Below are 24,594 nucleotides of genomic sequence, written 5' to 3'. Positions count from 1 at the left end.
ATTTGAAACGTTAGATTGGTCCATGACATTTACTTTTTGAAGATAATTTCATTTAAATGTTGACCGCGGCTGCGTCTTAGGTGGTCCATTCGGAAAGTCCAATTTTGGGCAACTTTTTCGAGCATTTCGGCCGGAATAGCCCGAATTTCTTCGGAAATGTTGTCTTCCAAAGCTGGAATAGTTGCTGGCTTATTTCTGTAGACTTTAGACTTGACGTAGCCCCACAAAAAATAGTCTAAAGGCGTCAAATCGCATGATCTTGGTGGCCAACTTACCGGTCCATTTCTTGAGATGAATTGTTCTCCGAAGTTTTCCCTCAAAATGGCCATAGAATCGCGAGCTGTGTGGCATGTAGCGCCATCTTGTTGAAACCACATGTCAACCAAGTTCAGTTCTTCCATTTTTGGCAACAAAAAGTTTGTTAGCATCGAACGATAGCGATCGCCATTCACCGTAACGTTGCGTCCAACAGCATCTTTGAAAAAATACGGTCCAATGATTCCACCAGCGTACAAACCACACCAAACAGTGCATTTTTCGGGATGCATGGGCAGTTCTTGAACGGCTTCTGGTTGCTCTTCACTCCAAATGCGGCAATTTTGCTTATTTACGTAGCCATTCAACCAGAAATGAGCCTCATCGCTGAACAAAATTTGTCGATAAAAAAGCGGATTTTCTGCCAACTTTTCTAGGTCCCATTCACTGAAAATTCGACGTTGTGGCAGATCGTTCGGCTTCAGTTCTTGCACGAGCTGTATTTTATACGGTTTTACACCAAGATCTTTGCGTAAAATCTTCCATGTGGTCGAATAACACAAACCCAATTGCTGCGAACGGCGACGAATCGACATTTCACGGTCTTCAGCAACACTCTCAGAAACAGACGCAATATTCTCTTCTGTACGCACTGTACGCATTCGTGTGGTTGGTTTAATGTCCAATAAAGTAAACTGAGTGCGAAACTTGGTCACAATCGCATTAATTGTTTGCTCACTTGGTCGATTATGTAGACCATAAATCGGACGTAAAGCGCGAAACACATTTCGAACCGAACACTGATTTTGGTAATAAAATTCAATGATTTGCAAGCGTTGCTCGTTAGTAAGTCTATTCATGATGAAATGTCAAAGCATACTGAGCATCTTTCTCTTTGACACCATGTCTGAAATCCCACGTGATCTGTCAAATACTAATGCATGAAAATCCTAACCTCAAAAGAATCACCCTTTAATTATTTAGATAAACTTCAATCCAATTTCCAATTAACTTTTTAATTACATCGGTTACACAATTAATGGAGTTTCTCAATCGACATCGATTAGATTTTTTAATTTAATTGTTTTTGATTGTACCAATTATTTTCTTTAATAAAATTTTAAATTTAAAAATTATTTATTTATTGTGTTTTTTTTTAATCATACAGTATATGATGATAAAAAATTGTAATTAAATGTTTTTACAATTTAATTGTATCAATTAATTTTTGAATTGAAAAAGTTTTCTACTTCAAATAACTGTTTAATAGGAAATATTTTGGTGTTATTTTTTCTATGCATTAACATAAATTGTTTAGAAGATTTTCGTTCATAGTCGTTCGTTAGCGTTAGTCTATGAACCCCTTTCATTTGCAATTATACGTGATCATGGGGGCTTACTTCGTGAGCGATCTCGCGCTTCTCTATCATAAAAATCGTACAATTGAAATTTTATTCCCACGCAAGTGTCTATTTTAAACTTTCGGTATGGAAAAATCAAACAACCAGCTAGATTTTCGAAAATTAACCCCAAATCCCCACAATATGATTTTCCCGAACGAATTTTCCAAATTTGAAACCCTTTTCATAAATTCATAAGCACACGTAAATACATAGACCATCTATCTATCTCAGCAACCATCTAACCAACTGTACAAACGAGAAGAACCATCATCCATCTATGACACGTAAGCTAACAAAAATTTTGCGGCTTTGAAATAAAAACAAATGACAATGAGAATTTTTTGTTTATAAAACAAAGTTTATGTTTTTGATGCCTCGCTGCCGCTTATAGCCTGTGTGTTGTTGTTGATATTGCTGTTGTGTTGCCGTTATCATTGCGGTTACCCCATTTGTTTTTATGACAAAAGGATATCTGTTGAAGAGTTAATGACGATGACAAATACATACAAACATATCCACACATCTATACTAAATATTTTACAAAAGGATTAATGGACAGGCAACAAGCCAAGATACAGGTTGTCATGTTAGGGACTTTTTTTAGGGTTTCCATTCCAATGAATCTTAACTACGAACGTGAAATAAATGTGAGTGTTGAGGACACCTCAATTGAATTTTATATAAATGAATTTAGTGTATTTCGGGAAATCGTTTTTCCATGCGATTCTATGGAATTGTATTCTGAACATGATAAATGCCTTTATTTAGTGAATTTTAATGAAGATATAAATATGGCTTTGTGCTATGAACCTCTATGTGGATTATTAATTTGGTAGTGGATTTATATTTCCTGTTCAAAACATAAATTCCCATTAGAAAAAAATAACAAAAAACAAAACAGGTCGCCAAGAGTGATTTGAAATGTGCTTTCAGGATCCCGAAGTTGTTCAAAACGGGATCAGAAGCGTAGATTTTTTTCATTTTTTTTTTAAGTATCCTGTGTATTCATTTCAAATCTGTTCTTAAGATCTACGATGTGTTACTATTTCTAATTATAGTGGTCAGGGTATAATAACTTTGATCTGCCAAAAATGTTTTTTTAAATGTGTTTTTTTAAACCCCATAAATATATGGGGTTTAAAATCAATATTTCTGCTCAAGAAGTCAAATCGGGAAACACCATAACATATATACCGATCGACTCAGAATCACCTCCTGAGTCGATCTAGGGCTGGGTGTCCGTCCATGTATTTGTTGTTCGCAGGATTCCGGTCGCAATTATTAACTGATTTTGATGAAATTTACTATGTGGCGTTTTGTTGGTACAGGGACGAATGCTATTGAATTTGGAAAAATCGGATTAAATTTAGATATAGCTCCCATATATATTAGAGGTGTGAACGTGAGTAATATTTTATTCACGCTCACGCACAATCACGACCGAAAAATTTTACTCACGCACACTCAAGCACGATATTGTTTGGTACGACTCACGCACACTCACGGAAAGAAAATTTGTACTCACGCTCACTCACGCACGAAATGTCGTGACTCACGAAAAATACCGGGTCTCACGAGAAATATCGTGACTCACGAAAAATGTCGTGACTCACGAATAATTTTATGTCTAATTTACCTTAGATGTCACTAAAATTGTAAATGAATTCATCTTGTAAGCGTTTTATGTCCGTGGGCGGGATTTTTTTAGTGAGCAAATTTGCCACAAAGTAATCCAATTGACCACCCTTTCAGTGTGCCAAATTTCATCGAAATCGGTTGAGATTTAGATGTATCGCCCGATTTTCCCAAATTTGGCCATAAGTCCCTTATTTTTATTATTCTTTATTCTTTATTTAATAGTAAGATTTTTCCATTTTCTTTGTTATCTTTCTAAAGGTATTGCACAGATGTGGCTTAGCCTTATATCTAGAATATTAGAATTGTGGTATAATAAAGGGTGATTTGTTAAGAGCTTGATAACTTTTTTTTTTAAAAAAACGCATAAAATTTGCAAAATCTCATCGGTTCTTTATTTGAAACGTTAGATTGGTCCATGACATTTACTTTTTGAAGATAATTTCATTTAAATGTTGACCGCGGCTGCGTCTTAGGTGGTCCATTCGGAAAGTCCAATTTTGGGCAACTTTTTCGAGCATTTCGGCCGGAATAGCCCGAATTTCTTCGGAAATGTTGTCTTCCAAAGCTGGAATAGTTGCTGGCTTATTTCTGTAGACTTTAGACTTGACGTAGCCCCACAAAAAATAGTCTAAAGGCGTCAAATCGCATGATCTTGGTGGCCAACTTACCGGTCCATTTCTTGAGATGAATTGTTCTCCGAAGTTTTCCCTCAAAATGGCCATAGAATCGCGAGCTGTGTGGCATGTAGCGCCATCTTGTTGAAACCACATGTCAACCAAGTTCAGTTCTTCCATTTTTGGCAACAAAAAGTTTGTTAGCATCGAACGATAGCGATCGCCATTCACCGTAACGTTGCGTCCAACAGCATCTTTGAAAAAATACGGTCCAATGATTCCACCAGCGTACAAACCACACCAAACAGTGCATTTTTCGGGATGCATGGGCAGTTCTTGAACGGCTTCTGGTTGCTCTTCACTCCAAATGCGGCAATTTTGCTTATTTACGTAGCCATTCAACCAGAAATGAGCCTCATCGCTGAACAAAATTTGTCGATAAAAAAGCGGATTTTCTGCCAACTTTTCTAGGGCCCATTCACTGAAAATTCGACGTTGTGGCTCGTTAGTAAGTCTATTCATGATGAAATGTCAAAGCATACTGAGCATCTTTCTCTTTGACACCATGTCTGAAATCCCACGTGATCTGTCAAATACTAATGCATGAAAATCCTAACCTCAAAAGAATCACCCTTTACATAATATTTTTGTATGGGCCGATTTTGACAAATTTGGCCATAAAACCCTTATTTATCAACCGATCTTACTCAAATTTGCCTTACTTTAATCTCCTATAGCTCTGGCTCTATGTGCAATATCATCCAAATCGGTTCAGATTTAGATATAGCTCCCATATATATGTATCGATCGATTTCCCTAAATTTGGCCATAATCCTTTTTTTATTAACCAATGTTGCTAAAATTTCAAATGTACATGTATTAAGGAGCCACCGTGGTGCAATGGTTAGCATGCCCGCCTTGCATACACAAGGTCGTGGGTTCGATTCCTGCTTCGACCGAACACCAAAAAGTTTTTCAGTAGTGGATTATCACACCTCAGTAATGCTGGTGACATTTCTGAGGGTTTCAAAGCTTCTCTAAGTGGCTTCACTGCAATGTGGAACGCCGTTCGGAATCGGCTATAAAAAGGAGGTCCCTTATCATTGAGCTTAACATGGAATCGGGCAGCACTCAGTGATAAGAGAGAAGTTCACCAATGTGGTATCACAATGGACTGAATAGTCTAAGTGAGCCTGATACGTCGGGCTGCCACCTAACCTAACCTAACCTACATGTATTAGCCGATCGTATTTAGACTTACATGTAGCTATTACATAAATCTATTGCCTATTTTCAGAAACTTGGATTTATTAGTCACACTAATTGAGCGATTTCCTCTTTTTTAATAATGGACTCAATATTAGTAGCATACCAACTCTGTAGGTTCAGAATCAACTATAGCTCCTAATATCGCACATTTCCGGTTAGATTGTGATAAAACTCCCATGTACCCCTTAATGTTCTTAAATAGGGAAATGCGGGTTTTCCCCAAACCTATACCATTGATACCCCACAAACAATTTTTACTAATTCAGTAGGGGTGGTTTAGGGTATGATATAGTCGGCCCCGCCCAACTTTCTACTTTACTCACTTGTTTTATTTAGTTATAAAGAAAATTCCAAAAGCAGTAAGTTAGACCGGGGCGAATCTTAAATACCAACCACCTTGAATCAAATATTATAGTATCGCCCGATTATATACGAACCACCATGAAGAAAATATTATAGTTTCTTTAAAAATTTCATGGGGGTTTGATGATAGATATTCTCGCAAGCAGATCAGCACGCTTCCCGAAGATAAATTTCAAGATTTTACCTATGAAGGCTCGATCAGATTCTGGATTTATAAGAACCATTTGTCTCAGTTTGGAAGGAATCATAAACATCTCTTGTAAGTGTGCAAGAAAATATTGAAATAACGCCTTCTATACCCTCAAGAAGTGAACTCGGTCTATATGCAGGCCTTACCAAATGGACCGATAAAAACTAAATCCGATACACGTTTTTGTGGGTCTTACAACCAGTGTATTTACAATTTCAGGCAAATCAATTAAAATCGGGAGATGGGTCTTATGGGGGCTATACCGACATAAAATGCTTCCAGATTTCCAATTCCAGACAAATCAGTTAAATATTGGGATGTATATACGCTCAAGAAGTCAAATCGGGAAATCGGGGATACTAGCCCCATGTATCCAAAACATGGTCCAATACACACTATTTTATGTAGCCCGGGATATTGGTCTACGAAACATACTATTTTAGGCAATGTAGACCTCAAATAATAAAATTTGGGGTGTCTAGACCAAGGCCGTATTCAGGTTGGGGGGGTGGGTGAGGGGGATCAACCACCCCCCCCCCCAAATGAATGAATATTTGTATATAAATAAATATATATTTTTAGATGCATAGAAAAAATCTTATCGAAGATGTTGAAGAAAAGCTGGAGGTTTTATTTTGAAAAACGCTTACCTATAAAACTTGCACAAATCATAGAATACTAGTTGAAAAGCCCGTCAAACGACGGTCGAAAAAAAAAACAAATTGTTTTTGTTCTCGCACCACAAATTTCATTTTTGGAAAATGTATTTCTGTTTTTTATGTGTGTTTGTTGTTCTTTTTGTGAACATGACTCGCTTTGTTTGGCCATAGAACAACAACGAAACAGCCAAACACACGTGTGTACATGAAATGGAGCAAAACCTGCGAAAAGAACCTGCCTAATTTAGCGATGGAAGCAATAAAGAGATATTTCCAAACGTGCATATTTTACAAATTTTGGTCACTTTGCCAATTACTCAGGGATGGAAAATACAATTTTTAAGAAAGTACAAAAAAGGTATTTTTTTGATCGGAAAGGTACTTGTTACTAAATTTCAACAAAAATTTCACTTGAATATTATTGTCAAGAGACTGAATTTTAAAGAAAATATAATTTTGACAAAATTTTCTATATAAATAAAATTTTGCAAAAATTTTCTATAGAAATAAAATTTTCCATTCGTTTTGTTTTGTTATTGTTGGTTTTGATCTTTACGCATTGTTGTTTTTTTGTTGCAGCTTAAAACCATACATTGACTAAACTACAAGTGTAGTTTAACCAACAGAGGAACAGAATGTTTGTCAAATTTATTTGGGCAAAGACCTATAGACTGCAAGATGGTTGGATGGTTTCGGAATTACCACATTCCTTATCAGCATCCTCTATTTGCAGCAAAACTATCAACCAATTATCAGAATAAATTCAGGCAGTTCATTAAACCCAACAATGAACCACACTTGAACCCTCCGAAAAAAGGTTTTGTATGATAGCCGGCTTATGCCGAAATAATTTTGCAAAAAAATTCTATAGAAAAAGAATTTTGCAAAATTTTTTCTATAGAAATAAAATTTTGCAAAAATTTCCTATAGAAATAAAATTTTTACAAAATTTTCAATTGAAATAAAATTTTGACAAAATTTTCTATAAAAATAAAATTTTGCAAAAATTCTATATAGAAATAAAATGTTGACAACATTTTCTACCGTAATAAAAAATCGATCATATAGAATCGCATTCTTTTTTCGACTAAAACATTCTTTAAGTTCAATAAAATCCTGTTTTGGACTATGTCTTTTACAAAATCGAGATTTTCTTCCCACATGAACATGTCTGTTTTGCCATATTTGTAAAAGACTACACTGAAAAAACAGTGAATCCACCAGGAAAGATAACTTTCGATTAATTTTAGAAAATTTGGAACTTTTTTAGAAAATTTTAACTAAACGGTATTACAAGCGCTGGCATCACTCCGATATGGCAAAAATAAGTAAATATTTTTCGACAAATTCAAGAAAATTTATTAGACATAACTAAATTTTTTCAGTAGTTAAAGAAAATTTTGTAGTTTTAAGAGAAATCTTGGAGTTCAAAATTGCAAGAATGTCTTTAGTGACATACGAAGTTCATGATGGACACATTTTTGGTAAAATTTACAAATTTAAAGAAATAATGAACTATTTTGTAAGAAATACGAAATTAGGAAATCTTTATGCTTTATTTGTGTCTAACTTTTTCCCGTTTTTTAGTTCATTTAACTAACATACGCAAAAAATTATTTGACTAAAATAAACTTTTTCCAAACATAATGATTCTATTAACTAATATAAAGTTAATATGGCTTTAGTGAAATAGAGAAACCTATTGTACCATAAATCTGATATCGACTCAAAAATGTCTACACAAAAGGTACTAAATCATTCGCGGGGGTACTACGTTACTGACCGAGGTGAAAAAGTTTTGAAAAAAGTACTATAGTACTGCATTTTCCATCCCTGCAGTTACTACGTGCTCATCCGAACGTTCATTTTCAACAATGAAGAGATTCATTGCAGCTCTCCAAATGACACTGCATAGCAAATGCATCTCAAACAAACTCGCGCATTCATAGCTGGAGAATTGTTCAAAGATGACTTGAGTATCTTAATAACATATTCCAGACCCAAAATACCACGCACATCAGTTTTTTAACTGCATCCTAAACTGTTTTTATTAATAGATGGCGAATATCCATTTGACTGACTTCCATTATTAACTTTGGTCTCATATCGGTGTTCCTCGGATGAATTATCCACTTCACAATAACTCATAGGTGACGCAATTAAATTTGAACCTTTATTTTTCTCTGGATTTGAATTATTTTTTCAGGACAATTGAAAGAATAAATAATTGCCACTTTTACCAATGCCATACGATTCTTTTACCAGCTGATTTTGACTTCTTAAAACTGTAAACAACATATTGAAATTTGTTGTTTTTGTTATCGTGATTCAACCTCCTTATTCAGCCATGGAAGAGATTAAAGACGTATCTTAGAAATTCGACTAACGAGAGTAGACTCAAAGGATTGGCATTAATGTCGGTTCATCGCCGAATAAATGTGCCGACTGAAGAAGTCATTGATTTATTTGCCGCCTAAAAAGCCCGTCGGTTCAATTTAATATTATAAAAATATTGTATACATACCTATGCATAATTAAAATTTTCTACACATGAGATTATATGAATATTTTTTTTTATTATTCAACATAGTTCCCTTCAAGAGCGATAACGACCTTCCAATTTTTTGATACCATTTTGGTAGTACTCCTTCGGTTTTGCCTCAAAATAGGCCTCAGTTTCGGCGATCACCTCTTCATTGCAGCCAAATTTTTTCCCTGCGAGCATCCTTTTGAGGTCTGAGAACAAGAAAAAGTCGCTGGGGTTCAGATATGGAGAGTACGATGGGTGGGGAAGCAATTCGAAGCCCAATTCATGCATTTTTGCCATCGTTCTCAATGACTTGTGGCACGGTGCGTTGTCTTGGTGGAACAACACTTTTTTCTTCTTCATATGGGGCCGTTTTGCCGCGATTTCGACCTTCAAACGCTCCAATAACGCCATATAATAGTCACTGTTGATGGTTTTTTCCCTTCTCAAGATAATCGATAAAAATTATTCCATGCGCATCCCAAAAAACAGAGGCCTTTACTTTGCCAGCGGACTTTTGAGTCTTTCCCCGCTTCGGAGACGGTTCACCGGTCGCTGTCGCTTATGGAGCCATGTTTCATCCATTGTCACATATCGACGGAAAAACTCGGGTGTATTACGAGTTAACAGCTGCAAACACCGCTCAGAATCATCAACACGTTGTTGTTTTTGGTCAAATGTGAGCTCGCGCGGCACCCATTTTGCACAGAGCTTCCCCATAAAGTATATATATTCTGTGTCGTGGTGCAATTTTTAGTTGATCTGCGCATGTCCGTCCGTCCGTCCGTCTGTTGAAATCACACTAACTTCCGAACGAAACAAGCTATCGATTTGAAACTTGGCACAGGTAGTTGTTATTGATGTAGGTCGGATCGTATTGCAAATGGGCCATATCGGTCCACTTTTACGTATAGTCCCATATAAACGGACCCCCAAATTTGGCTTGCGAGGCCTCTAAGAGAAGCAAATTTCATCCTATCCGGCTGAAATTTGGTACATGATGTTAGTATATGGTCTCTAACAACCATGCAAAAATTGGTTCACATCGGTCCATAATTATATATAGCCCCCATATAAACCGATCCCCCGATTTGGCTTGCAGAGCCTCTAAGAAAAACAATTTTCATCCGATCCGGCTGAAATTTGGTACATGGTATTAGTATATGGTCTCTAACAACCATGCAAAAATTGGTCTATATCGGTCAATAATTATATATAGCCCCCATATAAACCGATCCCGCTATTTGGCTTGCGAAGCCTCTAAGAGAAGCAAATTTCATACGATCCGGCTGAAATTTGGTACATGGTGTTAGTATATGGTCTCTAACAACCATGCAAAAATTGGTTCACATCGGTCCATAATTATATATAGCCCCCATATAAACCGATCCCCCGATTTGGCTTGCCGAGCCTCTAAGAGAAGCAAATTTCATCCGATCTGGCTGAAATTTGGTATATGGTGTTAGTATATGGTCTCTAACAACCATGCAAAAAATGGTCCATATCGGTCCATAATTATATATAGCCCCCATATAAACCGATCACCAGATTTGACCTCCGGAGCCTCTTAGAAGACCAAAATTCATCTGATTCAGTTTAAATTTGGTACGTGAAGTTAATATATGGCCTCAAACACCCATGCAAAAATTGGTCGATATCGGTCCATAATTATATATAGGCTCCATAAAAACCGATCCCCAGATTTGACCTCCGGAGCACCTTGGAAGAGCAAAATTCTTCCCATTCGGTTGAAATTTGGTACGTGATGTTAGTATAGGGTATCCAACAACCATGCAGGAATTGGTTCCTATCAGTCCATAATAATATATAGCTCCCATAAAAACCGATCCCCTGATTTGACCTCCGGTGTCTTTTGGAGAAGGTTGAAATTTGGTACGTGGTGGTAGCATATGATATTTAACAACCATGTGAAAACTATGTTAAGAAGTTTTAAGATACCACAAACCAAGCAATTCGATTGTGGATGACAGTCTTTCGTAGAAGTGTCTACGCAATCCATGGTGGAGGGTACATAAGATTAGGCCTGGCCGAACTTTAAACATAAAAGCGACATAACCCGTTTTCACAAAAACACGTAATTTTGAAATGAAAATCAATTTTATTGTCACAAAAATTCATAAAAAATTGGAGAATTTATTAACTTTTAATAATATCTCCAGATTTAAAATTTGTTTTTATTATTTTAAACGGAAGTGTTTTCATTGCAGTTTATTAGAATTCCCAGAAGTATTTGCCCAACATTTGGCAATAAATTGGCAATGTTACAATGACAATATAAAAACCGAAAGCCGGTTGTTGAGACTTGAAATTACCCATTCTACCGGTGGTTTGAAGTCTCTACCATATTGGAACTTGGGCTGCCTGCAAACATAAAAGGAATCTGTGCCAAATTTCCGGATGATAACGCAATTATTGAAAACTGTAGCGTGATTACAAGAGACAGTCATGGGCGAAATTTCTCCCTGATCCAGAAATCGAGATTTTGATGGCAATCATAAATTTATTATACGCCCACCACCATTCAATGGTGATAGGTACAAAACAAAGGAACAAAAGCCAATTTACCTTTAATTTTAGTTCATGGAAAATGTTATATTTTGGTTAAATATAAAAACGAGCTGTGGCTTCTATGTATAGACCACGAATGTAGTATCTTGAACTTTTTTGAGCCATATCTCAAAATAATTAATGACTTTGACAACTGAATACCATGAAATATATATACATTTTTCTTTTTTTTTTGGTAAACCCCTTATTCTAGGTCTTTCTATTGCCATGAACAATCTTTACCAGAAAGCAATGCCAATTGTGGTAACATTTATTTGCTCACTCCTTTAATCCTTTTTGAGGCAGACCATTTGATACGGTTAATGAAAGTGTAAAATCAACCTAATTAATTCATTCCCTCTCTATTCGTCATCCTGTTCATGCAAGATAAATTTATTTCGTCTTTCATGTGGACCTTCCTTGCCACTTAAATTGGACTCAGCAGACATTTAAAAGCTTACATTAATTCGGCAATGGTTTGTGATCCCAATCATTAATTTTTCCCTCCTTCTCGTAGTTTTTATTTTTTTTTTTTTTTTTCTGTTTGGTATAAAGAATCCAATTATCCTTTTAAATAAATAACACAAAATTGTCCCTGGTAAAGTTCCGTAGGTAGCCCAACAAACAAAATTGGAAGATGTTTCACAAACATTTCTTTGTGACCTCTTTTGCATGTAAATCTGATCATTTTGTTTGTTCATAAACAGCTCAATTTGAATTGGGTTCTCATCAGTGAAAACCAAATTCGGTAACTGGCCACATTTTCGCAAGCGAACAAACTACTCGGCTATTTGCGGTCTAACTTTTTTGAACTCATACACTTTTTGGAACTTCAGTGCCTAGTCCACGGTCATTTTTTAATATATGTTGCATCCTTTCTTGCGATACGCGTTGATTTCAATCCTATCTTGACTTTTCGGATAACTTCTAGTGTTGTGAACTGTTCTTCGTCACGGTAAAGAGCAATGGTGCGAGAAATAAAATTAATGTTTAAATGCTGGATGGCTTTATATTGATCTCTTAGTGCAATAGGTCAAAATGCTTTTGTAATTTGTAAAAACATTGAATTAATTTTCACTGGAATAGAGCGCTTTGGAAATAATAGCAATTTAAAGTTGGTTGTAATACATATCAGCCACACTGTAGTGTTATCCAACGAACAATTGTGACGCCTGAAAATTTTAAAAATCCGAAGTCTATTAACCTGGTCCAACAATTATTACAAAAATTTGCTACCAAAACTCATATTTCCAAACGAACACCATAAAAATGCGAGTAGGAATCCGACATCCATCAAAATTCTCAAGCCTATTTGAAAGTAAAAAATATCCGCCAAACCGCGGTTGGATTATAGGTCAAATCAATTGATTTAAAGACCAAAGCATATTTAAATTTTTGAGTTCCATCCGTTGTTAAATTGGGGAAGTATCAAAAGACAGAGTGACCACTGCCATTTTGCTATCGGCCAACACATGGTTTAAAAAAATGTTTTTTTTGTTTTTTTGCTTCACTGATACGGCCCCACGTTGGGCGCCATTTTTTATGTAACGACCCTCACGCCAAGTCCTATCTACTAATACAATTTCTTAGGAAAAAAACACTTATGAATTCTTATTTTTCCTTTATAAAATAAATGAGCCACGTTTTGTGCCACTTTATTAAATTGAAGTGCCACCTTTATTGCGAGTTACACTTTATGTGCCACTTGTTAGATATTTTCTTTACAGCCTGAAAACTGAACTTAGTACTTACCTTAACGCTGCATCCGCCATATGACAAGACCATGTAAAATTTATTGGAAATGATCCCATTTCCTTGGGGGTCCCAAGTTCGGTATCCCAACCACTGTTTTTAGCTTTAATTTCTTTGTTGGGTATCTTATGGGTATCTTTCTTAGTTCAAGGGTTATCTTTTTGTTATGCTTTCCATGGCTGATAAAGGTAATATTCATGATTGAAATTTTAGTTTGCATTGGCACAATGAAAAGAAAACTTTTGTCGTCTCGTCTATAGTCTGTTGCCGTTGACAATAGTATTTAATTTTAGATGCTGTTGAAATATATATCCTTTGACCCTTTTAGTTATACCTCCATCATTCCATCTTTGTCGATTACTATCTTGACTAAAACTGAAAATGTGTTAAATTTGAGACATTTCTTTCGGGAGACACAAACACAGAGACAATTGAATCCTGTTGTGTTGGTTTTTATTTGCTAAATGTCATCGAAACCAAAAAGGGGATCACATTTAAAATAGAATTGCTGAACATAAAAAAATTGTCTTATATGAGGGTTGAGTAATAGTATAAAAAAGTCTTTCTATAGTTTGTAAACTGTTTATACGTTATTGCCACAATAGGCTAAGTCGACATAGCATACTTTAATGGAAAAATCCTTCTTATATAGTCTTGCAATTTTCTCATAAATTAGAGTCCATCAATGGTGGCACTCGTTTAATCAAGTCAACAGTTATTTGGAGTTCCCATCGAACGGGGGTAATTCGAATTTCTTGGGAATTTCATTCGACTTGAAAATAAGATTCATACATTAGTAAGCAATTCGACTTATTCATTTTATGCTTTGGAGGACAGGTGTTTTTTGGTATGTGCAAAATTTTATTTTGGAAAATTGTATCATTCAAGGACAAATTTGGATAGAGGTCATCTTGCAGAAAAGGTCATTAAAAAAATTTAAAGTGTCCCTTAAGAAATTTTATGATACAAATTTGTCAAAAGTTTGAAGAAAAATTATGTCAAACTAGACCTAAATTCAAGCATCCTTCACACATGTCGTTCAATATGTAGTTTTTATTGTAGAACATCTTAAATAATTTGAAAATCGAACCTAAATAAATAAAATTCGTGTTTTTTTTTATATTTACAATGAACCAAATAGGTACAATTTGTTCTACCATTTTGTACGCTACAGACATCATTAATACTGTAATTTTGAGGACCTACTTCAATTAGTTCAAGAGCTATATGTGATTTGAAAACTAAATTCTTGAATTACGAAAATAAGCGCTATTTGTTCTATAATATTTATCGAAGTTTGAGAAAAATACAAAAAAAGAATTCGAAAAAATATCAGTCCTAGGTTTTGTATGAATGTCCACACACAAAGAAAAAATACTTTCCTCCGGAACAAAATTTTAGATAAAAGAAATTCCATTTGAGAGCAATTAAACCAAAATGTATGACAAACGATTCAACGAAGTTTGAGAAAAATACAAAAAAGGATTCGAAAAAATATCAGTCCTAGTTTTTGCATGAATGTCCGCACACAAAGAAAAAATGCTTTTCTCCCAAACGAAATTTTAGATAAACGAAATTCCATTTGAGAGCAATTAAACCAAAATGTATGACAAACGATTCAACGATTGTCTTTAAAGTTTTTTATTATACCCTCCACGATAAGATGGGGGGGGGGGGGGTATGTTAATATTGTCATTCCGTTTGTAACATATCAAAATATTGGTCTAAGACCCCATAATGTATATATACATATTCAGGGTCGTGGTGAAATTCTGAGTCGATCTGAGCATGTCCGTTAGTCCGTCTGTCTGTTGAAATCACGCTAACTTCCGAACGAAACAAGCTATCGACTTGAAACTTGGCACAAGTAGTTGTGATTGATGTAGGTCGGATGGTATTGCAAATGGGCCATATCGATCCAGTTTTACGTATAGCCACCATATAAACCGATCCCCAGATTTAGCGTGCGGAGCCTAAACCGATCCCCAGATTTGGCGTGCGGAGCCTCTAAGAGAAGCAAATTTCATCCGATCAGGCTGAAATTTGGTACATGGTGTTAGAATATGGTCTCTAACAACCATTCAAAAATTGGTCCACATCGGTCAATAATTATATATAGCCCCCATATAAACCGATCCCCCGATTTGGCTTTCGGAGCCTCTAAGAGAAGCAAATTTCGTCCGATCCGGCAGAAATTTGGAACACGGTGTTGGTATATGGTCTCTAACAACCGTTCAAAAATTGGTCCACATCGGTCTATAATTACATATAGCCCCCATATAAACCGATCCCCAAATTTGCCTTGCGGAGCCTCTAAAAGAAGCGAATTTCATCCGATCGGGCTGAAATTTGGTACACGGTGTTGGTATATGGTCTCTCACAACCATGCAGAAATTGGTCCATATCGGTCCTTAATTATATATAGCCCCCATATAAACCGATCCCCAGATTTGACCTCCGGAGCCTAGGGGAAGAGCAAAATTCAACCCATACGGTTGAAATTTGGTATGTGGTGTTAATATATGGCCTCAAACACCCATGCAAAAATTGGTCGAAATCGGTCCATAATTATATATAGCCCCCATATAAACCGATCCACAGATTTGACCTCCGGAGCCCCTTGGAAGAGCAAAATTCATCCGATTCGGTTGAAATTTGGTACGTGATGTTAGTACATGATATTTAACAACCACGCAAAAATTGATTCATATCGGTCCATAATTATATGTAGACCCCATATAAACCGATCCCCAGATTTGACCTCCGGAGCCTCTTTGAGGCTGTAGAAAATTTTATTTCTGTAGAAAATTTTGTTAATATTTTATTTCTGTAGAAAATTTTTTCAAAATTTTATTTCTATAGAAAATTTTGTCAAAATTTTGTTTCTATAGAAGATTTTGTCAAAATTTTATTTCTATAGAAAATTATGTCAACATTTTAGTTCTATAGAAAATTTTGTCGGACTGAACATATCATGTGTGATAAGTTGGTTTTTGTTTTGAAGTATTTTATTAGTCCGGCCCAGCATGGATTTGTTCCTGGTAGATCTACAACTACCAATTTAGCTATTTTTACAAGATTTTGCATTGATAACTTCGAAATGGGTTATCAAGTGGATTCAATATATACGGATTTTTCTAAAGCATTTGATCGTGTTCCCCATGATTTACTGTTATATAAATTGCACAGGGTTGGCTTTAGTCTGGAATTGGTTGACTGGTTCAGAACATATTTAAAGGGTAGGGTATGTTCGGTCTGCTGTGAGGGTTATTATTCGGATTCGTACAGTCCTTCATCTGGTATACCACAGGGCAGTGTGCTAGGCCCCTTGTTATTCATTATTTTTGTGAATGACATTAGTTCATGTTTTTTGCACGTAAGGCATCTTATGTATGCTGATGGTTTGAAAATATTTATGCGGATTCGCTCATTAAATGATACGGCGTTACTACAGAATGATTTGGATAGATTGTGTGAGTGGTGCTCCAAAAATGGTTTATCCCTCAATTTTTCTAAGTGTTCGCTTCTTACATTTCACAGATGTAGGGATGTTATTAATTCACGATATTGCTTTCTTAATCAGAGGTTGTGTAATGTTTATGAGAAACTTGATCTTGGTGTTTTGTTTGATTATAAGTTAAGTTTTATTTGTCACTTAAATTATATTCTTCCAAAAGCTTATTCAGTTATGTACTTTATTCGTAGAAATACTACTGAATTCTCTGATCCTTATATAAAAAAAAGTTTATATTGTGCCTTTGTCCGCTCAAAACTGGAGTATGCTTCATTTATTTGGAGTCAAAATGCCATCTGTCACGCTGAACGTATTGAGAGAGTTCAAAAAAAATTTTTAAAATTTGCACTTGTTTCAATTGCCTTTTCTGATCCTGTGCCATCTTACAAAAGTAAGTGTTTGTTGATTTCTTTAGAGACATTGAAATCTAGAAGAGATGCCAATTCTTTAATGTTTTTGTATAAAATCATCAACTTTGTAATTGATTGTCCGGAATTACTTGCCCTGATTCCTTTTAACGCTCCTTCCCGCCCTCTACGACGGTTTTATCCATTCCGTATTGCTAGTCATTCTACAAACTATGCATTTAATGAACCATTAACTAAAACTTTAAGGCTTTATAATTCACTTAGTGATAATATTGATTATACTTCCAATTGTTCAATCTTTAAGAAACATGTTAGTAATTTAGTTAAGTAATTAAAATATTATGCTAGTCTGTAAGGAAATATTCCATAGACTCAATAAACGAAATGAAATGAATTATACACGTATTGAATCGGCCTTTTTTTTGTTTAATATATCCCCCGTTTGCACTAACTTACAATTTAGAAGACGGTGTTAATGATTTTTTAAGATACCTTGCAATCGGCAAGTGTTACCGCAACCCAAGTAATTCGATTGTGGATCCATGGTGGAGGGTACATAAGATTCGGCCTGGCCGAATTTACGGCCGTGTATACTTGTTTTGTTTCAAATACGTTAAAAACAGAGTAAGATTTCATAAAATTGTACAAATCATTTAAATTTTGTCGAAAAAAATGTTAAATCCAATCTTCCGACAAGCGTTAGAATCCACTAAAAATTATAAAAGTTTATAAAAATTATTTATTTGACAAAATATAATAAATTTTTTTAATTTACATCCAAAACATTGAATTCGGATCACACCTAAAGAAGTGATGCAAATTCAGTGCAATGGCTGTTAAAATTGAGGACTTCCGCCCAATGACAAGCCCATGTTAAATTTATCGCTTCTGCGTCAATTTTACACCACTGCCGGATCCAAAAATAACATTTTCATTACTTCTTGGCGACGCTTTTTTTTACTGGGTCGTCATTACCATCCGAGGCGCTTGAGTTGTGAGTGCTCAATCGAATCGAATTTTAATTTTCAGCTGGCCTCTTTGGCAAGTTAATCTTCGTTATTCACGATCTGCTAAATTTGGAATGGCTTCTCATCGGAGAAAACCAAATTTTGGCAACTGACCTCTTTCGTGCAAGTGAATCAACTCCTTGCCTCCTGCCAGTTTATCTTTTTTTGTTCGTCGGTGAGCTATAGCACTTTTTGAAACTTCAATGACTTTAGTCCCAGGTCATTCTTCAATATGTGTTGCATCCGTTCTCGCGATCCGTTCAGCTCAAGAGAATGTTTTCTGTCCTTGTCCTTTACCTTGGCGGAGTTTCATCGCCAAAAACTTGAATTAAGTTCATCGATGCACTGTTGTTGAGTTGGTCCACGGAATTCAATTTTTTGGGCGAGATGTATCTTTTAAGTAGCTGTAAACAACACAAATAGCGCTCATATGTGAAAAAGGTTCTCAGTACATTTGACCTCAATAATTTCAAGCTTTACGATAGATCTCAGTCAGTTGGCAGAGTGTAACACTAAAGTTGGGAGCCACCGTGGTGCAATGGTTAGCATGCCCGCCTGGCATACACAAGGTCGTGGGTTCGATTCCTGCTTCGACCGAACACCAAAAAGTTTTTCAGCGGTGGATTATCCTACCTCAGTAATGCTGGTGACATTTCTGAGGGTTTCAAAGCTTCCCCAAGTGGTTTAACTACAATGTGGAACGCCGTTCGGACTCGGCTATAAAAAGGAGGTTCCTCGTCATTGAGCTTAATATGGAATCGGGCAGCACTCAGTGATATGAGAGAAGTTCACCAATGTGGTATCGCAATGGACTGAGTAGTCTATGTGAGCCTGATACATCGGGCTGCCACCTAACCTAACCTAACACTAGGGTTGCCCAATCCCCCCAAATAAACGGCAACCACCGTATTTATCGTTTAAGTTCCTTCAGGTCATTAACATCTCTGTGACTACTTGTTATCAATTCAACTCAATTAAATATTCATTTTTATGTACTTCACGTAGCTAGAGAAAACAAACAGAAAAAAAAAACTTTCAAGAATAGTAATAAATCATTGTTCTATATGCCTATTGGACAAATATTACTTTGGACCATATCCGTGTCCAAAGTTATCCAACTTTTAGACTAAAGATCCCAGAGGAAAATGCCTCTTTCGATTTCTACTTCAATGGGCTTATTTGCTTTGCCACATTTGTTGCAGAGTATTGGCCTTTTGCCATCTTTTCTCCACGTTGTGGTCATTGTGGGAAAATCGAATCAAACCTTTCGTTGTGGTCCCTTTCTGTGATATTTACACATTCATTGTAAACACTTACGAATATTGACCAGAAAAAAAGGATACACTTACATTTGCCATGTCTTTAGGCCATTAGAAAAAGATATTTAGTTTTTTTTTTTTTTTTTTTTTTTGTGGGCTCTTCAAAGAAATAAAAGTGAGGACTGAACATATGCCCAGTATTGGAGGCCTATAAGGTTTACTTACCCCGAAATAGAGAAGCAACGACTATCCTTATTTTTTTTTAGAATACCTTCAACTGTTTCGTATCTCTACCATCGTTCTATGTTTTTGACTATAACCCTTATTTTTATGGCTATTGACACCCACATATTTTTGGACTTTTTATTTCAATTTCCTATTGATTTCATTTTGTTGCTTTGGGTGGGGAAAATGCTTTTTGACAAAAAACAAAAAACCAAATGTTTTGCACCACATAAAAAAGAAAAGAAATGATTTTTGAGTGACCCCTTTTGTTTGAGAATTGTCAACTTTTTAAAATTGCAGTTGGCCAAAAGGGAGCGGAAGGTAGGGAGTATATTTGTAAGCAAAAGTGATATATCAAAGTGTTAATAATGTGGTTGGGCACGTTTTTCTTTACTTTTGTCTTTGTCCTCGTTTAGCTGATAGCCATAAAAACCAAAATACAATGATAGATCTATAATCAAACATATCCTTAAAAAAAGATTTTTTTTATTTGATTTTATATGGGATGTTTTTTTCTTCTTCTTCTGAGGGGTCTAAAATGGATTACTTTTGGGCCTATTGTTTGTCACATTGGAAAAAATGGTCAAATGGTTTTTTTGTTTGTTTGTTTAGCTTTAGCTTTATTACATGGCCCTTACAAGGATTTAATGTAATCCTTTAATGTACTTGGTTCTCGTTTCGCACATGATTTTATTATATATATGTATGTTGTTGTTGTTTTGTTTTTTGTTCAAATCAAATATTTATTTCATAAAGTCCATTAAATTGATCCAAAACAATATAGGCTAAAATGCATAGCGTTGTTTTATGGGATTTAGAGGAAAACGCGTTTCTTATTTTTCCATTGAAAATATTCAAAATATTTATAGTATTGATATATTATTGGCATATAGAATTCCCCTACCCTATTACGTAAAAATGTTCAGTGTGTCCTTCTATATTTGTAATTAATGTAGAGATTCCACTCAAGTCCGTTCATGGTCCCCAAAATGTCCCAGAGAATTGAAGAACAAGTTTTGGCATTCGAGAGAAATCGAGAAAGAAATCAAAACTAGTGTTATATCTAGCTTGCCAAATGGTCGGGATTCCCCTTGATTGTCCCGGAATTTCTTCTTCAGGAGGCGTACCGAATCTTTCACAAAATGTTCCAAAAAACCCGGAATTTCAATTACTGAAGTATTCATTTTTCCTGTTTCCTAGAAAAGAAAACGAAGTGAAATTAACTAAATCAAAAATTGTTTGGTTTTGGATTTTCATATTTTTTAAATGTACATTTGTCTATCAGATTTTGTATCATTTCATTCAAACTCATCACTTACAGAAACAAATCAAGTTACCATCACTGTCTTTCGAGTCATAAGCTGTAACTTAAGCTTACTGCTGTAAAAAAAATATACGCAAATATGTATTTTTTCGAAATATAATAATCAGTTCATGGTTAGTGTCCAATTCTATTCTATTGTTTTGTTATTACAATGGCTTTTAAGCTGAGATCAAAACAACAAATATGATTAAAGTACAAACCAACAATAACAAAACAAACCGAATGAAGTAGGAGTAAGCATAATACGAAATAAACCCTGCCAACTGCACTCAAATCGATGATTTGAAATTTATTTATTTCGACAATTGACGACTATCATAAACCTTTTTTCGGAAAGTTCAAGTGCGGTTCACTTTGGATTTGGTGAACTACCAGAATTTGTTCTGATAATTGGTTGATAGTTTTGCTGCAAGTAGAGAATGCTGATGATTAATGTGGTAATTCCGAAACGTGCGTCCATCCAACCATCTTTTAGTCTATAGGGCTTTGCCCAAATACATTTGACAAACATTCTTTTCCTCTGTTGGTTAAGCTACTATTGTAGTTTAGTCAACGCAATGGTTTTAAAGCTGAGATCAAAACAACAAATATTAAATAAAATGTTGACAAAATTTTCTATAGAAATAAAATTTTGAAAAAATTTTCTATAGAAATAAAATTTTGAAAAAATTTTCTATAGAAATAAAATTTTGACAAAATTTTCTATAGAAATAATAATTTGAGAAAATTTCTGTAGAAATAAAATTTTGAAAACATCTATAGAAATAAAAGTTTGAGAAATTTTGCTATAGAAATAAAAATTTGAGAAAATTTTCTCAATAGAAATAGAAATAAAAATTTAAAAATTTATTTAAACATTCTTTTCCTCTGTTACTACTATTGTAGTTTAGTCAACGCAATGGTTTTTAAGCTGAGATCAAAACAATAAATATGAAATATAATTTTGAGAAAATTTTAACAAAATTTTCTATAGAAATAAAAATTTGATAAAATTTTCTGTAGAAATAAAATTTTCTATAGATATAAAAATTTGAGAAAATTTTCTCAATAGAAATAGAAATAAAAATTTAAAAAAAGTTTGACAAAATTTTCTACAGAAATAAAATTTTGACAAAATTTCCAGAGAAATAAAATTTTAACAAAATTTTCTACAGAAATAAAAATTTGAGAAAATTTTCTTAAAAATAAAATTTTAACTAAATTTTCTATACAAATAAAAATTTGAGAAAATTTTCTATAGAAATAAAATTTTGACAAAATTTTCTATAGAAATAAAATGTACCCAATATTTTCTACAGAAATAAAATTTTGACAAAATTTTCTAGAAAATTGAAAATTTGAGAAAACTTTCAATAGAAATAAAATTTTGACAAAATTGTCTAAAGAAATAAAATTTTGACAAACTTTTTTATAGAAATACAATTTTGATAAAGTTTTCTATAGAAATAAAACGATGACAAAGTTTTCTATAGAAATAAAACTTTGACAAAATTTTCAATAGAAATAAAAATGTGAGAAAAATTTTTGTAGAAATAAAAATTTGAGTATATTTCCTATAGAAATAAAATTTTGACAAAACATTTTTATAAAAATAAGATTTTGAAAAATTTTCAATAGAAATAAAATTTTGAGAAAATTTTCAATAGAAATTAAGTTTTGACAAAATTTTCTATAGAAATAAAAATTTGAGAACATTTTCTACAGAAGTAAAAATTTGACAAAATATTTTTATAGAAACAAAAATTTGACAAAATATTTCTATAGAAATAAAATTTTGACAAAATTTTCTAGAGAAATAAAAATTTGAGAAAACTTTCACTAGAAACAAAACTTTGACAAAATTGTCAATAGAAATTAAATTTTGAGAAAATTTAGACAATATTTTCTATAGAAATAAAAATTTGAGAAAATTTTCTATAGAAGTAAAAATTTGGCAAAATATTTTTATAGAAACAAAATTTTGACAAAATATTTCTATAGAAATAAAATTTTGACAAAATTTTGTATAGAAATAAAACTTTCTATAGAAAAACAAATAAAACTTTGACAAAATTTTCAATAGAAATAAAATTTTGGGAAAATTTTCAATAGAAATTAAATTTTGACAAAATTTTCTATAGAAATAAAAATTTGAGAAAATTTTCAATAGATGTAAAAATTTGACAAAATATTTTTATAGAAACAAAAATTTGACAAAATATTTCTATAGAAATAAAATTTTGAGAAAATTTTCTATAGAAAAAAAATTTTTTATAGAAATAAAATTTTGAGAAAATTTTCTATAGAAATAAAATTTTGACAAAATTTTGTATAGAAATAAAATTTTGAAAAAATTTTCTATAGAAATAAAATGTACGCAATATTTTCTACAGAAATAAAATGTACCCAATATCTTCTACAGAAATAAAATTTTGACAACATTTTCTAGAAAACTGAAATTTTGAGAAAACTTTCAACAGAATTAAAATTTTGACAAATTTGTCTATAGAAATACAATTTTGACAAAATTTTTTATAGAAATACAATTTTGACAAGGTTTTCTATAAAAATAAAACGATGATAAAGTTTTCTATAGCAATAAAACTTTGACAAAATTTTCAATAGAAATAAAAATGTGAGAAAAATTTTTATAGAAATAAAATTTTTAAATTTTCTATAGAAATAAAAGTTTGAGAAAATTAACTATAGAAATAAAAATTTGAGAAATCTTTCTCAATAGAAATAGAAATAAAAATTTAAGAAAATTTTGATGAAATTTTCAATAGAAATAAAATTTCGACAAATTTTTTTATAGAAATAAAGCTTTGACAAAATTTTCTATAGAAATAAAAATTTGAGAAAATTTTCTTAGAAATAAAATTTTAACTAAATTTTCTATACAAATAAAAATTTGAGTAAATTTTCTATAGAAATAAAATTTTGACAAAACATTTCTATAAAAATAAGATTTTGACAAAACATTTCTATAAAAATAAGATTTTGACAAAATTTTCTATAGAAATAAAATTTTGACAAAATTTTCTTTAGAAATAAAATGTTGCCAATATTTTCTACACAGAAAAAAAATATCACCAACATATTTCCAATTAAAAAGTTAATTGAAGTTGAAAATGTTTTCAATTAATAAATTAATTGATACAATTAACTTTTTAATCATGGTAGAAACATTAAGTTAATTAAGTGAATGATTGAAAATTTTAAAATTTTTAATTAAAAAATTAATTGATACAATTAACTTTTTAATCAAATTCGGAAGACTAATTCAGTTAAAAAAGTGCTGATTTTTTTTTAAATTTTTAATTAAAAATGTATTTCAAACAATCATTTGTTAATCCAAATAAAAACTCTAAGTCAATTCAGAAAGTAATTAAAAATAGTTACCTTTTTTAATTAATAAATTAACTGAGTTTTGCAATCAACATCAATTAAATTTTTAATTGAATCAATTAAAAAATTAATTCAAATTTGCTGAAAAAATCAATTAATTTTTTAATCAAGAATTTGTTCTATACCCAATTAAAACTGTGATTGATACTATCATTTTCGTGATTGAAGACATTTCAATTAAAAAATTTATTGGATCAATTAATTTGGTGATTGAATCAGAAAAAAAATTTTTTGTGTGTATAGAAATAAAATTTTTGACAATTTTTCTATAA

General features: G+C 33.1%; 1 long non-coding RNA gene across 2 annotated transcripts in view; it reads left to right on the top strand.

Moving 5' to 3' along the window:
• LOC142222139 (uncharacterized) overlaps nucleotides 1-24,594 on the top strand; it is a 524,629-nt gene that overhangs the window by 325,275 nt on the left and 174,760 nt on the right. The window lies entirely within an intron of this gene.

The sequence above is a fragment of the Haematobia irritans genome, chromosome 1 (assembly GCF_050003625.1).
Source record: "Haematobia irritans isolate KBUSLIRL chromosome 1, ASM5000362v1, whole genome shotgun sequence".
In the NCBI taxonomy this organism is placed as follows: Eukaryota; Metazoa; Arthropoda; class Insecta; order Diptera; family Muscidae; genus Haematobia; species Haematobia irritans.
Note: the sequence above shows the minus strand (reverse complement) of the source record. Positions and strands in the feature narration are given on the sequence as shown.